The sequence below is a fragment of the Macrotis lagotis genome, chromosome 1 (genome assembly GCF_037893015.1).
Source record: "Macrotis lagotis isolate mMagLag1 chromosome 1, bilby.v1.9.chrom.fasta, whole genome shotgun sequence".
Taxonomy (NCBI): domain Eukaryota; kingdom Metazoa; phylum Chordata; class Mammalia; order Peramelemorphia; family Peramelidae; genus Macrotis; species Macrotis lagotis.
This window is the reverse complement of record NC_133658.1, coordinates 450,446,441-450,463,431: the sequence shown is the minus strand read 5'-3', so window position 1 is coordinate 450,463,431 and position 16,991 is coordinate 450,446,441.

Below are 16,991 nucleotides of genomic sequence, written 5' to 3'. Positions count from 1 at the left end.
GAAAGAAGGAAAGAAAGAAAGAAAGAAAGAAAGAAAGAAAGAAAGAAAGAAAGAAAGAAAGAAAGAAAGAACGAGTTACACCTGCCTCTCAGGGTTGTCCTTAGGATAAAATGAGATATTTATAAAGCACTTATGTGAACCTCAAAGTGCTTGGAAAGTGCTAACTATTATTACCATAGTCCCACATTAATGCAGATCATTTAGCTCAAGCACGTGTTGGAGAAGGCTTTGTTAATAATTCTGCAGAATTCGGCATATCAGCATAAAACTTTTGAAAGATAATTGACCAGCTCAGAAATGAGAAATAGAACTCTTGACTTTTAAGAACTGTGCAGGTCCAGCAATACCACTACTAAGTCTGTATCCTGAAGAAATTATAAAAAAAGAATAAAAATCCCACATGCACAAAAATATTCATAGTAGCTCTTTTTTAGGTAGCAAAGAATTGGAAACTGAGGGGATGCATGCCCATCAATTGGAGTATGACTAAATGTGATGAAATCATGAGGGATGGGATTTCAGAAAAGCCTGGAAAGATTTGCATGAATTGATGCTGAGTAAAATGAGCAGAACCAGAAGAACATTATAGACACTAACAGCAACATGGGGAGATGATCAATCCTGATAACCTTGTTCATTTCACCACTATAATAATCAAAGACAATTTAAAAAGATTTGTGATGGAAAATACCATTTATATCCAGAAAAGAACTGTGGAGTTTAAATGAAGACCAAAGTTTAGTATCTTCAATTTTTAAAAGTTGTCTTATGTATTATGTCATTTTTTTCCTCTTTAATGTTTTCTTTCTTCCATTTGGAACTGATTCTTCTGTCATAACAATATCAATCTATATTTGTCATGTTTATAAATATAAAGCCTATGTCAGATTGATTTCTGTCAGGGGAGGGGAGGAGGGAGGAAAGGGAAAAAGAGAGAAAATTGTAAAACTCAAAATCTTGTTTTTTTAAGGCAAGTGGGGTTAAGTGGCTTGCCCAAGGCCACACAGCTAGGTCATTATTATTAAGTGTCTGAGACCGGATTTGAACCCAGGTACTCCTGACTCCAGGGCCGGTATGCTATCCACTGCACCACCTAGCCACCCCTTAAAACTCAAAATCTTGCAAAAAAAATGATTGGTAAAAACTATTGTTACATGTTGTTGAAAAAACAAATAAATATTTAAATTTAAAAAAAGAAAGAATTGTGCAGGGGCAGCTAGGTGGCCTAGAGGATAGAGTACCATCCCTAAAGTCAGGGAGACCTGAGTTTAAATCAAATATCTATTTAATAGCTGTGTGACCCTGGTCAAGTCACTTACTCCCATTACTCTACAAAAACAAAAAACAAAAAAAGAACTACACAGTAAAAGCTGAAGAGCATCGAATAGAGTTGGCTCAGCAGATTAGGGAACATAATCCGGATCCAACAGACCTTCAGTGGGAAACACAGTTCTAATGCAGAGGTTTCCTTACATCACCCAGAAAACTGAAAAGCGTGATGAAAAAATGTTGAGGTGGTTTTACTGGGGTGTGGTCACTGTGCATCATGCTATGACTTCATGGAGTCACAGGTGAGAGCTGGGTGATTATTGGATACCAAAGTTGGAGGGTTAGCCCTAAAATGGGCTCAGATTTATCCAGTATTGCTGCTAGGAATGTAATTTCTTCCTCAGAGAGACCAAGGGATGACCAAACTTTTCACCATCAAAGAACTGGGAAGATTGCAAGAGAAGTATACTCAGCAGGCTAAAGAAACACTGGAAAAATCGCTGCTGAGGACACTGGAGTCAACAAGAAAACCCTTTCCAAAGCAGAAGTTCCAAAGGCTCTTTAAGAACTGTTCTAGGAAATAATTTTCATAGTCTAAAGAATAAATTATATTCTCCACATATGAGCCATCTTTTGTCACTTTTTATTTGGCTAGCATGGGAAGTTATATATTGTGGAACAAGAGTTACAAATTACCACTACAGTCAATTCCTTACTGGGGAAAATGCAAGGGATGGGGGAAGTTCTTAAAGGAGGTTTTATATATTATGCCTATGTTTATTCTTACCACTATCAGGCAGACTCTATGACCAAAGATATGAGAGATAATTAGACCCTGCATTCCAAATAGTCCCTCCTGAATGGATTCAGGCTCCCAATGTAGGTTGATTCATTGGAAAAATTTAAGTAGGAGATTAAGAAATCTATGACCTGGACAAATACAACTCTCAGTACTAATGGATGCTATAGGAGACACATGGTAAGATGGTCAGATGAGAGGCCCTATTTTGCAACTCCTCATCCCTCCAAAACCTAGATATTAAGCAAGAAGGGGCCATGGTTGGAATTGGAAGTTGAATATGTGCACCAGGATAAAGAAGTCCTGCTTCCCACTAACTTTTCATCTCCTCTTCCCTCAAAAGTAAGAACAGCAGGAGAAGTCAAAAAGAAGGTTACTTTTCTTTACATTGCATATTCTCCACATCCCAGTTGGGATTTATCCTTATGTTTTCTAGTACTATTTATAATAGGAATATATACTGTATCTTATCAAAACCTTTTTCTCTGTCTATTGAAATTATCACAATTAATAATGCTTTTGTTATTAATATGATCAACAATGTTCACAATTTTCCAAATAGATCAGCCATATATATATACATATATATATATGTATATATATATATTTGCAAGGCAAATGGGGTTAAGTGGCTTGCCCAAGGCCACATAGGTAGGTAATTATTAAGTGTCTGAGGCCAAATTTGAACTCAGAACTCAGGTACTCCTGACTCCAGGGCTAATGCTCTATCCACAGTGCCACTTAGCTGCTCCTAGCCCTACATTTTTAGTATAAATCCAGCTCATGTAGTTTTGGGACACACATCAAATAGACAATCATCCCATTCATTATTTCTTATAGGACAGTTATATTATACCATTACATCAATGTACCATTCTATTACAATGTACAATTATACCATTACCCTAATGTATCACAATTTCTTTATACATTTTTCAATTACATCTGCTTTGTTTTCAATTCCTTGCTACCCCAAATTTTCTGCAATAAATATTTTGATGAATATGAAGACTTTCTTTTTAATTTCATTGAAGTATATGATTAGAAATAGAATATTTGGGACAAAGCTTTATCTTTACAATTCCAAAATGCTGTCTAAAATGTTTGTACTACTGATGGATTCACAAGTGAATTCTACCAAACATTTAAGGAACAATTGGTTCCAATTCTATATAAACTCTTTGGAAAAATAGGGAAAGATGGAACTCTGCTTAACTCTTTCTTAAGAAACCAATATGGTGCTGATACCTAAACCAGGAAGAGTTAAAACAGAAAAAGAAAATTATAGACCTATCTCCCTAATTAATATAGATGCAAAAATCTTAAATAAAATCTTAGCAAAACGACTACAACAAGCCATCACTGGGATAATACATTATGATCAAGTAGGATTTATCCCAGGAATGCAGGGTTGGTTCAATATTAGGACAACTGTTAGTATACTCAATTATATCAACCACAAACCTATCAGAAATCATATGATCATATCAATAGATGCTGAAAAAGCTTTTGCCAAATACAGCATCCATTCCTATTAAAAACACTAGAGAGTGTAGGAATAAATGTACTGTTCCTTAAAATAACTAGCAGTATCTATCTGAAACCATCAACAAGCATTATATTCAATGGGTAGAGGCTAGAGGCATTGCCAATAAGATCAGGGGTGAAACAAGGGTGCCCATTATCACCACTACTATTCAATATTATATTAGAAATATTAGCGTCAGCAATTAGAGAAGAAAAGGAAATTGAAGGAATTAGAATTGGGAAGGAAGAGACAAAACTCTCACTCTTTGCAGATGATATGATGGTCTACCTAGAGAATCCCAAGAAATCATCCAAAAAACTACTGGAAACAATTAGCAATTTTAGCAAAGTTGCAGGTTATAAAATAAACCCTCATAAATCCTCAATCAACAAGCATTATATTCAATGGGGAAAGGCTAGAGGCATTCCTAAAATGTTTGTACTAATTCATAGCTCTACCAAAAATTTATTCATGTACTTATTTTTCCATTCTCTCATCAACATTAACTATGCATGTGTTATACCCATTTCCAGTATATAAAATAAAATTTCAGGGTTATTTTGATTTGTGTTTTATTATTAGTGATATTTTGAGTTTTGTTTTTTTTAGGTTTTTGCAAGGCAATGGGGTTAAGTGGCTTGCCCAAGGCCACACAACTAGGTAATTATTAAGTGCCTGAAACCGGATTTGAACCCAGGTACTCCTGACTCCAGGGTTGCTGCTTTATCCACTGCACCACCTAGCCACCCCATATTAGTGATATTTTAACCTTTCTCTTTGCCTATAAATATAAGACAGGGTATATGGATATTCAGGAGAACTAGCACCTCTGTGAGAGGTCTTAATGAGCCCATTTTAGGGTTAACCCTCCAACTTTGGTATCCAATAAGCATCCATCTCTCACCTGTGATTCCATGAAGTCATAACACGCACAGTGGCCACACCCCAGTAAAACCACTTCAACAGTTCAAGCTAAACTAGGTTGAGGGTAACTGACAGGCCTCAAACTATTACAGAGTTGAGGGATGTCTTCCTCAAGTATATGAAGACTTCCCACAGTAGAACAGGCAGATAAAAACAATTTTTTCCAATGGTCATGAAGACAGCTGAAGCAGGAGGTAAGCAGTGCTTAGAGCTTGGTCAGACATCACATTTACCAAGGTCATCTGCTGCATCCTGGGCCATCACCAGTCATCTTGATTTTATCTTACTACCGGACTCCAGTGACTGATAGAGAGAATGAGGTTGCCTTGTTTATATTCAATTTACTTGCAAGTCAAGATATCATCCTTAAAATGTCATTGGTCCTCTTTGAAAATAAAGGATAAACAACAATATTGAAACCTGGCTCTCCAGCCTTCCTGGTCAAGATTTTGAGTACCAACTTTACTTTCTTCATTTTCATCAGTTCACTGGTTGAGGCAGGGGAGTTGGAATACTCCTTGCTTCTCACTACCAATTCCATGTTCTCCCTCTACTTCCATCATTTAGTAACATCTCTTCCTTTGATATTTATACTAGAAACTTCAACACATTTGTTGATTTTCCCTCAAAAATCCTAACCATTTATTTTCTCAACCTTTTCACTTCCCATGAGCTAGCCCTCTCACCCCTTCAGCCACACACAAAGTCCTTACCCTTTATCTTATAATAAATGTACTATCTCTATATTCAATACTTCTGAAATATCCATAATACAAATAAAATCTATTTGCTTTTTACTTCTTTCTCTGCCTTCCCTTACAAAATCTTACTTATCATCTGCATCATGAGCTTCAATCCCTTGACTCAATTCTCTTCCATGCTATCACCCCTGCACTAGCCACTCTGTCCTCTCCAATTTTAATCTTTATTGGACAAATTCAACTCTGCACTCTTCTCTTGAGTCCCTAGCTACTTTATCATATCACTGACTATACCTAGTCAACCCTGCCAACTTGGAGCAAACCTGCCTCTAACCTTAATCCAGAGCCACACAGAACAGGTTAGAGACAGCAGATTCAGAAATCAAATAATTTTATTTTCAAGAGCTTGCAAACCAGGAATGGGACCCTACCATTAATAGGGGATCCACTTTAATGTAGGCAGATCTTAATATTTCTGTCTATTGGCTATGCAGTGAGCTGTGGCCCTGACAATAATGGATAACAGTAACAATGTGCTAAGTTTGATTCACAACAGTTTTATTACTGGAACTTGTCTGAGCTTGTCTGGTACTTGTTCAAACTCAGAAAATACCTGTTGCTGGTCAAAGCAGTACAATAACTATGCGATTTTCCAGAGGGTGAACTTAAAGGATTATTGTAAAGCCAAAATCAGAACATAATCTACTTGCTGGTCTCTGCCCTGGAAAAGCCTTGAATGATTCCCATCATTGTTGCTTTTTTACACATGTAAAACAGTTGGAGAAAATCACACAACTATTCTGCCTGGGTTCATTACAAATTTATGTTATGCAACTTTAACAGTGTGCTCACTCAGTTTTACTTTCCTTAACAAATTGGAATAGTTCCACAATAGGATAGTATCAACTTAGTGGGATAGTTCCACAATGGTTCTTCTAAATCTCATCCATCCTCAAATCTTACATGAGTCCCCCTCTCACAATTTCTCAGTTAAAAATTTTGCATAATATTTTCCTGAAAATTTGAAGCCATTTTCCATGAGTTTCTTTTTCTCCCCTCTTCCTCATTTCCTATCATTAAGATGTTTTCTACCACCACCTCCTTCTTTTCCCTATTTCATATATGAAGTGTTCTTATTCCTTACTAAAGCTAAATCTTCTACTTTTTCAATTAATCCCATTCCATTCTCTCTTCTCTAACAGAATGCTCCCTCTATCATCCCTACTCTTTTACTTATTTTCAATCTGTTCCTGTATGTTGGATTACTCCTACTGCCAACAAACATGCCCATGTCTCCCTCATCCTGTAAAGAACCCTCACTTGATCCTTCCAACACAACTAAGGATCATCTTAGAACTCCTTTGATCTTGTAGATAAACTTCTCTTATCTACTATAGTACATCTACTTCCTCTCTTTTCATTCTTAAAACCTTCCAATTTGGCTCTTGACCTTAACATTCCATTGAAAATACTTTCTTCAAAGTTAACAAATGATTTACTTGCTAAATCTGACAACCTTTTCTCAGTTTTTATTCTTTTTGATTTCTGTATAGTGTTGATACTGTTGATGACTTTCTCTCCAATTTTTTCCTAGGTTCTCAGGACACCACTCTCCTTATACTTATTACTTCTTATCCATCTCTTTTGCTATCCCCTCCTCCATATCACTTCTTCTTCCATTAACTTCCATGCTAGACCCTTTTCTCCTCTCCTTTTTTTTATTTCACTTGGTGATCTCATCCGTTTCCATGGATTTAATTACTATCTTTATGTTGATACTTCCCAAATCTAAGTATCCTGCCCCAAACTCTCTGTCTACAATCTCATATTTCCAACTGTCTTTTGAACTTTCAAAATGGATGTCCAGTGGTTATTTCAAACTTAGTATGACCAAATGAGACATCATTACCTTTCCCCTAAATCCTCCCCACTTTCTACCTTCCCTATTACTCTACAGGGCAACACTATTCTCCAAGTTCCTCAGGCTCCCTACATAGGAACAACCCTTGTCTTCTCACTATATCTCATCCAAGAAATTCAATAAGTTGCCAAGACCTATCAATTTCAGTTTTGCATCATATCTTAAATATGTCCCTTCGCTTCTCCGATACTGCCATCATTCTGGTGCAGGCTCTCATTATTATTAGAATTACTATTATAAGTTGCTACTATTGAGGCCTACCTCAAGTCTTTTCCTGCTCTAATCTATCCTCCATTCAGTGTGTAAAATGATTTTTCTAAAGCATAGATCTTGTACACTCATTCTACTTGCCTCCCAAGAGTGTAATGCAAGAAATTATGAAAGAGGCAACTTCAGAAAGAAAAAGAACCTTTTTATCTGTATTAAAAATGCAGATTAAGGGGCAGCTAGGTGGAACAGTGGATAGAGCACTGACCCTGAAGTCAGGAGGACCTGAGTTCAAATTCATCCTCAGACACTAATTACCCAGTGGTTGACACCTTGGGCAAGACACTTTACCCTATTGGCTTAAATAAATTTTTTTAAATGCAGATAGAAGTGAGACCAAAACAATTTATGTTATAAAAGAATTACAAAAATATACAACTTTGAGAGATTTAAGAATTCTGATACACCATAGTTCCAGACAATCACTAATGGAGAATGTAGCAGGGAAGATGGATGGACTAAATATGCAGAATGAGACACACAGTTTTGGGGAAAAGTCTTTATTAGTCAGTCAGTTACCAGACTGTTATTAAGTACCAACTATTAGCTTTGCCTGACAATTCAAGTTGTGGTGGGGGATTTCCTTTTTGTTTTCAAAGCAGGCATATGACGTATAAAAATGGGGGCAGCTAGGTGGCACAGTGGATAGAGCACTGGCCCTGGAGACAGGAAGACCTCAGACACTTAATTGCCTAGTTGTGTGACCTTGAGCAAGTCACTCAAACCCCACTGCCTTAAATAAATAAAAAAAATCTAAAATAAAATAAAATAAAAACAAATGATAGATGATATTGAAATGATATTGAAATTGCAATCTGCTGAATAAGATAAAAGAGTCAGGATTCAGGAGTCAGGAAGATTGGTTAGCTTTGGCAATGAGAAGAGCATTTCTTTGTCAGTGACAGGGATATCAAGGAGTTTGAAAGAGAAAAGGAGAAAGGGGACATCAGATCCAACGGCTTCAATTTTCTTTTTTTTTTCTTTTTTTAATTTATTTTTATTAAAGATATCATTTGAGTTTTACAATTTTCCCCCCAATCTTACTTCCCCCCACACCCCCCCCCACGGAAAGCAATCTGTCAGTCTTTATTTTGTTTCCATGTTGTACCTTGATCCAAATTGGGTGTGATGAGAGAGAAATCATATCCTTAGAGAAGAGACAAGATGTCTGAGAGGTAACAAGATCAGACAATAAGATATCTGGTTTTTTCCTAAATTAAAGGGAATAGTCCTTGCACTTTGTTCAAACTCCACAGCTCCTTATGTGGATACAGATGGCACTCCCCTTTGCAGACAACCCCAAATTGCTCCCGATTGTTGCACTGATGGAATGAGCGAGTCCTTCAAGGTTGATCATCACTCCCATGTTGCTGTTAGGATATACAGTGTTTTTCTGGTTCTGCTCATCTCACTCAGCATCAGTTCATGCAAATCCCTCCAGGCTTCCCTGAATTCCCATGCCTCCTGCTTTCTAATAGAACAATAGTGTTCCATGACATACATAGACCACAGTTTGCTAAGCCATTCCCCAATTGAAGGACATTTACTGGATTTCCAATTCTTTGCCACCACAAACAGGGCTGCTATAAATATTTTTGAACAAGTAATGTTTTTACCCTTTTTCCTCATCTCTTCAGGGTATAGACCCAGTAGTGGTATTGCTGGGTCAAAGGGTATGCACATTTTTGTTGCCCTTTGGGCATAATTCCAAATAGCTCTCCAGAAGCATTGGATGAGTTCACAGCTCCACCAACAGTGTAATAGTGTCCCAGATTTCCCACAACCCTTCTAACAATGATCATTATCCTTTCTGGTCATATTGGCCAGTCTGAGAGGTGTAAGGTGGTACCTCAGAGAAGCTATAATTTGCATTTCTCTAATTAATGATTTAGAGCAATTTTTCATATGGCTATGGATTGCTTTGATCTCCTCATCTGTAAATTGCCTTTGCATATCCTTTGACCATTTGTCAATTGGGGAATGGCTTTTTGTTTTAAAAATATCACTCAGTTCTCTGTATATTTTAGAAATGAGTCCTTTGTCGGAATCAGTAGTTGTAAAGATTGTTTCGCAATTTACTACATTTCTTTTGATCTTGGTTACAGTGGTTTTATCTGTGCAAAAGCTTTTTAATTTAATGTAATTGAAATCATCTAATTGGTTTTTGGTGATGTTCTCTTCCTTAGTCATAAACTGCTCCCCCTTCCATAGATCTGACAGGTAAACTAGTCCTTGATCTTCTAATTTGCTTATAGTATTGTTTTTTATGTCTAAATCCTGTAACCATTTGGATCTTATCTTGGTAAAGGGTGTTAGGTGTTCTTCTAATCTAAGTTTCTTCCATTTTATCCCAGCAGTTTTTATCAAAGAGGGAGTTTTTATCCCAATGGCTGGATTCTTTGGGTTTATCAAACAGCAGATTACTATAATAATCATCTCCTGCTTTTACACCTACTCTATTCCACTGGTCCACCACTCTATTTCTTAGCCAATACCAAACAGTTTTGATGACTGATGCTTTATAAAATAATTTTAGATCAGGCAGAACTAAGCCACTATCTTTTTTCATTAAGCTCCTGGCAATTCTTGACTTTTTATTTCTCCATATGAATTTAATTACAATTTTTTCTAACTCATTAAAGTAATTTTTTGGAATTTTGATTGGTAGGGCACTAAACAGATAGTTTAGTTTTTGGTAGAATTGTCATTTTTATTATATTAGCTCTACCTATCCATGCGAAGCTGATATTTGCCCAGTTATTTAAATCTGATTTAATATGTGTGAGAAGTGTTTTATAATTGTTTTCAAAAAGATTCTGAGTCTGTCTTGGCAAATAGACTACCAAGTATTTTATATTGTCTGAGGTTACTTTAAATGGTATTTCTTTTTCTAGCTCTTCCTGCTGTATCTTGCTAGTCATATATAGAAAAGTTGAGTATTCATGAGGGTTTATTTTATAACTTGCAACATTGCTAAAATTGCTAATTGTTTCCAGTAGTTTTTTGGATGATTTCTTGGGATTCTCTAGGTTGACCATCATATTATCTGCAAAAGAGTGAGAGTTTTGTCTCTTCCTTCCCAATTCTAATTCCTTCAATTTCCTTTTCTTCTCTAATCGCTGATGCTAACATTTCTAAAACAATATTGAATAGTGGTGATAATGGGCACCCTTGTTTCACCCCTGATCTTATTGGGAATGCCTCTAGCCTCTCCCCATTGAATATAATGCTTGTTGTTGGTTTCAGATAGATATTGCTAATTATTTTAAGGAACAGTCCATTTATTCTTACACTCTCTAGTGTTTTTAATAGGAATGGATGCTGTATTTTGTCAAAAGCTTTTTCAGCATCTATTGATATGATCATATGATTTCTGATAGGCTTGTGGTTGATATAATTGAGTATATTAACAGTTTTCCTAATATTGAACCAACCCCGCATTCCTGGAATAAATCCTACTTGATCATAATGTATTATCCTAGTGATAACTTGTTGCAATCATTTTTCTAAGACTTTATTTAAGATTTTCACATCTATATTCATCAGGGAAATAGGTCTATAATTTTCTTTCTCTGTTTTAATTCTTCCTGGTTTAGGTAACCGCACCATATTGGTTTCATAGAAAGAGTTAGGCAGAGTTCCATCTTTCCTATTTTTCCAAAGAGTTTACATAGAATTGGAACCAATTGTTCCTTAAATGTTTGGTAGAATTCACTTATGAATCCATCAGACCCTGGAGATTTTTTCTTAGGGACTTCAATGATGGCTTGTTGAATTTCTTTTTTTCTGAGACAGGGTTGTTTAGGTATTTAATCTCTTCTTCATTTAACCCGGGCAACTTATATTTTTGTAAATATTCATCCATTTCACTTAGATTATCAAATTTATTAGCATAGAGTTGGGTAAAATAATTTCAAATCATTTCTTTAATTTCCTCCTCATTGGTGGTGAGTTCACCTTTTTCATTTATGATACTAGCAATTTGGTTTTCTTCTTTCTTTTTTTTTAATCAAATTGACCAGAGGTTTATCAATTTTATTGGTTTTTTCATAATACCAACTTTTGGTTTTATTTATTAATTCAATAGTTTTTTTGCTCTTGATTTTATTAATTTCTCCTTTAATTTTTAGAATTTCTAATTTGATATTTAATTGGGGATTTTTGATTTGTTCTTTCTCTAATTATTTTAGTTGCATGTTTAGTTCATTTATTTCCTCTTTCTCCAATTTATTCATGTAAGCATTTAGAGGTATAATATATCCCCTGAGAGTCGCTTTGAATTAATCCCATAGGTTTTGGTATGTTGTTTCATTATTATCATTATCTAGGATAAAATGGTTAATTCTTTCTATAATTTGTTTTTTGGTCCACTCATTTTTTAAAATGAGGTTATTCAGTTTCCAATTTGTTCTGGGTCTATATCTCCTTGGCCCAATACTGCATATGACTTTTATTGCATTGTGATCTGAGAAAGATGTATTCACAATTTCCGCCTTTCTGCAGTTGATCATTAGGTTTTTATGTACTAATACATGGTCAATTTTTGTATGAGTTCCATGTACTGCAGAGAAAAAGGTATATTCCTTTCTATCCCCATTCAGTTTCCTCCATAAGTCTACCATATCTAATTTTTCTAACAATCTATTTACTTCCTTAACTTCTTTCTTGTTTATTTTATGATTCAATTCATCCAGATCTGATAGTGGGAGGCTGAGGTCTCCCACTAGTAGAGTTTTGCTGTCTATGTCTTCCTGTAGTTCTTTCAGCTTCTCCTCTAAGAATTTGGGTGCTGTCCCACTGGGTGCATATATATTCAGTATTGAAATAACTTTATTGTCTATGGTACCTTTCAGGAGGATAAAGTTTCCTTCCTTATCTCTTTTAACACTATCTATTTTTTGCTGCTGCTTTGTCTGAGATAAGGATTGCTACCCCTGCTTTTTTTACTTCAGCTGAAGCAAAATATATTTTGCTCCAACATTTTACCTTTACTCTATATGTATCTCTCTGCTTCAAATGAGTTTCTTGTAAGCAGCATATTGTAGGATTCTGGTTTTTAATCCACTCTGCTATTTGCTTACATTTTAAGGGAGAGTTCATCCCATTCACATTCAAAGTTATGATTACTAATTCTTTATTGCCCTCTGTGCTATCTTCCCTCTGTTTGTATTTTCCCCCTTCTGCCCCTTTATCCATATTCCCCAGTATTTTGTTTCTGAATACCACCCCCCTTCAGTGTGTTTGCCCTCCTATATCACCCCTCTCCTTTCTTTCCCCTTTCCCTTTTCCCCTTTTCCCTTCTTTTTGTTATTTCCCCCTTTTTCCCCCACTCCCCTTCCCTTTCTCTGTCCCCCCTCCCCTTTTCCCCTTTTAATACTTGAAAGGTTAGATGTTTTATAAGTTAACTGAGTATGTGTAGGTTGACTTTAAGCCAAGTCTGATGAGAAGAAGATTCAGGTGTTTTTCATCTGCTCCCTTCTTCCCCTCTATTACCATAGATTTTTTTTGTACCTCTTAGTGTAATGAGATTTACCCCATTCAATCCCCTCTATCCTCCTGTCTCTTTCCTGTCCCCCTGTTTTTTAGATCATTCTATCTAAGTCATAGAAAATTCTGAGTGTCTGTCACTTCCAGTTCAGTATATTCTATGAAATAGAGTTAAAATTCTTGAGAGTTATTAGAGTCTTTCTCCCAAATGGGGTTAAAGCCAGTTACATCTCTTTAGATAGCAGTCTCATGGATAGAGCATGAAAATGCTCTATCCATCATTTCTGGTTAGGTATATTCTCTCTGTTAGAGTTACAATTCTGGTTAGGTATATTCTCTCTGTTAGAGTTACAATTCTCAAGATTTATGAGAATCTTTATTCCCCATGCTGGGATATAGCCAGTTTCAACTTACTGGATAGCAGATTTTTTTTTCCTTTTACCAACCCCCCCCCTTTCTTTTTTTACCTTTTCATGTGTCTCTTGAAACTCCTGTTTGATTTCCAAATTTTCTATTTAGCTCTGGTCTTTTCATCAGGAATTTTTGGAATTCTTCCATTTCATTAAATGTCCATCTTTTTCCCTGGAAGAGAAGGCTCAGCTTTGCAGGAAAGTAGATTCTTGGCTGCATTCCAAGCTCCCTTGCTCTTCAAAATATCTTGTTCCAGGCCCTTCAGTCCCTTAATGTTGATACGGCCAGGTCCTTCGTGATCCTTACTGTGGCTACTTGATATTTAAATTGTTTCTTTCTGGCTGCTTGTAGGATTTTCTCTTTTATCTGATAGTTCTGGAATTTGGCCACAACATTCCTTGGTGTTTTCATTTTAGGATCTTTTTCTGGAGGGGATCTATGTATTCTTTCAATAACTACTTTGTCCTCTGATTCCATGATATCAGGGCAGTTTTCCATCACTAGATCCTGTAATATTAAGTCCAGACTTTTTTTTCTCTTCAATGTTTTCAGGAAGTCCTATAATTTTCAGGTTGCCCCTTCTGGATCTATTCTCGAGGTCAGTGGTTTTGTTGATGAGGTATTTTACATTTTCTTTTATTTTTTTCTATTTTTTTGATTTTGTTTAACTGACTCTTGCTGTCTCATGGAGTCATTACTTTCTGTAGACTCCATTCTTTTTTGGGGGGAGGAATTTTCTTCACTAACTTTTTGCAACTCCTTTTCCAATTGGTCAATTTTACTTTTGAAAGAGCTTTTCATTTTACCAATTGAGGTTTTGAAAGAATTATTTTCTTTTTTTGAATTTGGCCAATTGAAGATCTGAGAGAATTATTCTCATTTTGTATTTGTCCAGTTGATGATGTGAGTGATTTATTCTCATTTTGTATTTGTCCAATTGTACTTTCTAAGGATTTGTTTTCTTGTTGCAAGATATTTATTGTCTCTCCTAAATTTTTAAGCTCCTTCCTTATTTCTTCAAGGAAGTCTCTCTGTGCTGAAGACCATATCGTATTCTCCTCAGAGGTTCTAGATCCTTCTGAGTTAGGGTCTTTCCCTTCCAAAAATTTTTCTATGGATCCACCTTTCCGTTGATCCTTCTTCATTTTGCTGAGACCTTGAGTTGTAGGGGGGCTGGTTCACAGGGGCTTGGGATCCCTAAAGGCTTTACTCACTTAATGCAATTTCTCTGGCTGGCCAGTAGGAGGTGCTGTTTGCTTTCTCTGGAGTGTCTGTGACCTTGATTGGGGCCTTCTCCCTTTCCTTGAAGGGAGGAGTTGGAGCTATTGAATTTTTTTGCCTTCAATCAATGGTGCTCTTTACACCAGCCTGAGGTCATTCCTCATCTGGGCTGGTTCTTTTGATCACACACCTGGGCCTGAGGCAGAATTAGTTTGCAGTTGTTTGTTCAGGGAAGTGGTCTGAGCTGTAATGGAGGACTCTGAGTTCCTCAGACCAGAGGAGCCCAGGGATGGTGTCTGCAGCTCTGGAATTCTCCCCCCAACCCTGTCGGCAAGCTCCCAGGGGACAGCACCAACACCAGTGCCTCTGCTCTCTAGTTGACTCAAGCCCCTGCTGTCTAGCCCCATTTAAAGTAACCTCAGACAATATAAAATACTTGGTAGTCTATTTGCCAAGGCAGACTCAGAAACTTTTTAAAAACAATTATAAAACACTTCTCACACAAATTAAATCAAATTTAAATAACTGGGCAAACATCAACTGCTCATGGATAGGTAGAGCTAATATAATAAAAATGACAATTCTATCAAAACTAAACTACCTGTTTAGTGCCCTACCAATCAAAATTCCAAAAAATTACTTTAATGACTTAGAAAAAGTTGTAAGTAAATTCATATGAAGATATAAAAAGTCAAGAATTTCCAGGGATTTAATGAAAAAAAAGTGCAAAAGAAGGGGGCTTAGCCCTACCCGATCTAAAATTATATTATAAAGTATCAGTCATCAAAACTGTCTAGCGGCAGCTAGGTGGCACAGTGTATAGAGCACTGGCCTTGGAGTCAGGAATACCTGAGTTCAAATCCAACCTCAGACACTTAATAATTACCTATCCATGTGGCCTTGGGAAAGCCACTTAACCCATTGCCTTGAAAAACATAAAAAAATTTTAAAATAAACTGTCTGGTATTGGCTAATAAATAGAGTGGTAGACCAGTGGAATAGACTAGGTGCAATAGCAGGAAATGATTATAGCAATCTGCTGTTTGATAAACCCAAAGAGTCCAGCTATTGGGATTAAAAACTCTCCTTGTTAAAAGTCCTGGGAAAATTGGAAGTTAGTATGGAAGAAACTTAGGTTAGACCAACACCTCACACCCTATACCAAGATAAGATCCAAATGGATACAGGATTTAGACATAAAAAAACAATAATATAAGCAAATTAAAAGATCAAGGACTAGTTTAGGTGCCAGATCTATGGATAGGGGAGCAGTTTATGAGAGATGCAGAACATCACTAAAAACAAACTAGATGATTTCAATTACATGAAATTAAAAAGCTTTTGTACAGACAAAATCACTGTAACCAAGACCAAAAAAAATGTAGTAAATTGGGAAACAATCTTTACAACTAATGTTTCTGACAAAGGACAAATTTCTAAAATATACAGAGAACTGAGTCATATTTTTTTAAAAAAAAAGCCATTCCCCAATTGACAAATGGTCAAAGGATATGCAAAGCCAATTGATTTATACAGATGAGGAGATCACAGTAATCCATAGTCATATGAAAAATTGCTCTAAATCATTACTTATTAGAAAAACACAAATTAAAGCTTCTCTGAGGTACCATCTCACATCTTTCAGGCTGGCCAATATGACCAGAAAGGACAATGATCATTGTTGAATGATTGTTGGAAATCTGGGATACTATTACATTGTTGGTGGAGCTGTGAACAAATCCAACCTTTCTGGGGAGAAATTTGGAATTATCCCCAAAAGGCAACAAAAATATCTATACCCTTTGATCCAGCAATACCAATGCTGGGTCTATACCCTGAAGAGATGAGGAAAAAGGGTAAAAACATTACTTGTAGAAAAATTCATAGCAGCCCTGTTTGTGGTGGCAATGAATTGGAAATCAGGTAAATGTCCTTCAATTGGGGAATGGCTTAGTAAACTGTGGTCTATGTATGTCATGGAACACTATTTTTCTATTAGAAAGCAGGAAGCTTGGGAATTTGGATTTGCATGAACTGATGCTGAGTGAGATGAGTAGAACCAGAAAAACACTGTATATCCTAACAACAACATGGGGGAGATGATCAACTTTGATGGACTCACTCATTTCATCAGTGCAACAATCAGGGACAATTTTGGGCTGTCTGCAGTGGAGAATATCATCTGTATCTGGATAAAGAACCATGGAATTTGAACAAAGTCCAAGGACTATTTCTTTTAATTTAGAAAAAAACTGATATCTTATTGTCTGATCTTGTTAGCTCTTATACTTTATGTTTCTTCCTTAAGGATATCATTTCTCTCATCACACTCAATTTGGATCAATATATAACATGGAAACAATGTAAAGACTGAAAAATTTCCTTCTGTGGAGGGTGGGGAGAGGGAAGTAAGTGCAGGGAAAAAAATTGTAAAACTCAAAATAAATAAAATCTTTAATGGGG